Here is a 3,068-nt window from a genome sequence, read left to right on the forward strand (position 1 = left end):
TTGCGAGTTAATCCAATGCTTTGCACGTTTTAACTTTGCCGTTCTCCAGACCAAAGAGACTCTTAGTATATCACGTGATTCGGGGCAAGCCTTATGCTAGCAACCCCCGGCTCCGGCATGGTCTGGTGTCTTAGTACCATTCTCACCCATTGTGAACAATATATTGGTGCTGAGCGTCTCTTACGTTACTATGTAAGAGCTTGCCCCAAATCATGTGATTAGCAACAGTGTCTTTGGTCTGGAGAAGTCAAAGTTAAAATGTGCCAAGCATTCTGAGCAAGTCAGTGTACCAGATTTTTTTTTTATTTCAATCTCAAAGGGTATAGGTCACTCGCAAATGGTTACTGGGGCCAGATCGAACCATTTGTAGCGCGATATGGGACGGAGGGAACCCCCCCCCCCCCTCATATTGTTACCAGAATCTCAGGAATTCTTTTGAGATATCTAGGGGGATGTGTTAGGTAACAATAGTCTAGGGTTTGCATCGGGTATAGGGAGATTGGGGGGGGGGGGGGGAGGGGTACCCCTCCGTCCCACATCGTCCTGCGTATAGACCAAATAACCCCGCCCACTGGGCACGTGTGAGTATGCGCGCGCACGTGTGGGCAACATCACTTGCTCCTCCCCTCTCAATCCGGTTCGTAAGCGTGACATCATTTCAACTAAAACCACTTAAACTTAATTTTCTGCTGAGACCAGTATGGGCACGCTATCAGTTCTATCACGGCGACGCTCGATCCCATTCAATGGCGAAAGCATTGTGCTAGCTATTGTGTCCGTCACCGGGCATTTGCTTTGTACAACAGCGTGCACAATTGTTTCCCGTTGATAGTCGGCGTGGAATATTTTAACATACAAATAGGCAGAACCATGGACTCGATGCAAGAGAACGACTTGCTTGTGACCTATTGAGGGCGCCCAAATTGACCCTAAACGGCGCCCTCTGTTGTTGGAAGTTGTGGTATAGGCCTTTCTATTGTTTGTAAACATTGGCGCCATTTTGTATGGGCTGCCGTAAGCGCATAAATTGAAGCCGTGGTTGGCAACATTTTTTTCCAAAAAAGTCCTCATAACGCCATCAACACACACAGTAAAAAGGCATATATTTTGTAGCTTTGTTGAAAATGTTGTATTTTCAAGTATCAAATAATATTTTGGGGATCTGTAATAACTCTTCTTCATTTTTGCAGTGTTGGACCTTCATAGTTTTGCAGGCCGTGGTTGTCAAAAATGCAGGTTGCCAAACAAGCACAGAATGGTCTATGAGCCCAATTCTGACTCATGGGGCGTAGCCACTGATCTCTATTAAACTGACTGGATAGCGCTTCGGGCCGTGGGGGTAAAGTCACTGGACGCCATTTTGACACTCCCTTTGACCACGTAAAAACATAATGCAAAGTTATGAAATAAAATTATACATTTGAACAATTATATTAACATGAGTAAAATAACACTGTGGGCAAAATGAATAAATAAAAAAGTGTTCGACGATCCAAAATCGATTCCTAAACCATTGTAATTCTGTGCTTTTTATATACGGATCCGTGCGTTGCAGGGCTTCTGAGGGAGCTTCAAAATGGCCGCCGCGTGTGTGCGAGGGCGTCACGGTCTTGTGCAGACGCATAATGGTCGAAGCGCTATCCAGTCAGTATAATAGAGATCAGTGGGCGTAGCTGAACTGCACCGTCCATTTTGCCTAGTCGACAGACTACTAAACGTTACATGATTGTGAGTGTGGTTCGGTCAAAATAATTCAGTCGGTTTATACGTCTGGAACTTTGCATGTTGCATAAAAAGTGGGAATAAATAAAAAAGAATTGGAAACAATTTTATAGTGCCGTACCGGTAGTCATTCATGTGGTGTGTGTCACGAACTTGCCGGTGTTGTGTGAAATTTGGCTTGTCACAGCGACTTGTCACTGTGGCTGTCCTAATTATGTTCAATTAGGCATGCGCATTACAACCAAGAGTCCGTATTTCATGGAGTCCAAATTTCTCAGTACACCGGATTTGGCCCGTAGCCCCGCCCACATTTTTTTCCGTAGGTGGGTGTAACCACTTTCGCAAATAATTTGAATCATTGCCAGACTCTCGTTCTCTTTTCCCCTTAAATTAAAATCATCTCAACGATACATTTGGAGAAGAAAAGTCGATGAAAAAGAGCATCCGGTGGTGGATTCGAACCAGGGCCTCTTTCTATCCATGGCTCATCTCGCTATCCATGCACATGGCTGCTGTGGTAGCTCGACGACAGTCGTTCTTGGAATTATTCGACTCAATAATAACAATATTGGTGATATTGTTTCACCCGCCTACGAAAAAAAATCACCCGCCTACCTTCGGTTCTTGTGCTTGCTTTCTCAGCGCTTGTGACCGAGTTTGATTAAGCTAAATAAGCTGTTTGCGAGTTAAATTTGAATAAAGTCTGGAACGCTGACTTAATCCAATGCAATGCAATGCACGTTTTAACATTGCATTCTCCCGACCAAAGAGACTGCCACTATATCACGTGATTCGGGGCAAGCCTTATGCTAGCAAGCAACCCCCAGCTCCGGCATGGTCTGGTGTCTGTGTGCCATTCTCACCCATCGTGAACAATGTATTGGTGCGTCTCTTACGTAATGCAAGAGCTTGCCCCGAATCATGTGATTAGCAACAGTGTCTTAGGTCTGGAGATTGAAAGTTAAAATGTGCCAAGCAATCTGAGCAAGTCAGTGCACCATATGTTTTTCAAATTTTAATCCCAAAGGGGATATGTCACCCGCAAATGGCTTATTGGTCATCTGACCAAAAGTCGTGATCGTATTGGTCAGCGCGCACTGTTTTGAGAGAGTGGGAGGGTCTACAATTTACCTATCGCCGTTTGCGAGTTAGCCACGCCCCTTAGACAACCCTTATCCCTATGGAGTTTTTGTTAGTCTCGGATTTTGCGCGTTCCGCGTGCATTTGTATATCACAACTGGACAATATTTTAGAGGCTGCGTTGACGCGATTCTACCGCGATAGGTCAATTATAAACGTCTTCAACAAGACATTCACCAAATAATTCACGCTTTGAAGCCAAGGTC

Source organism: Patiria miniata, unplaced genomic scaffold, assembly GCF_015706575.1.
Source record: "Patiria miniata isolate m_02_andy unplaced genomic scaffold, ASM1570657v1 HiC_scaffold_19, whole genome shotgun sequence".
In the NCBI taxonomy this organism is placed as follows: domain Eukaryota; kingdom Metazoa; phylum Echinodermata; class Asteroidea; order Valvatida; family Asterinidae; genus Patiria; species Patiria miniata.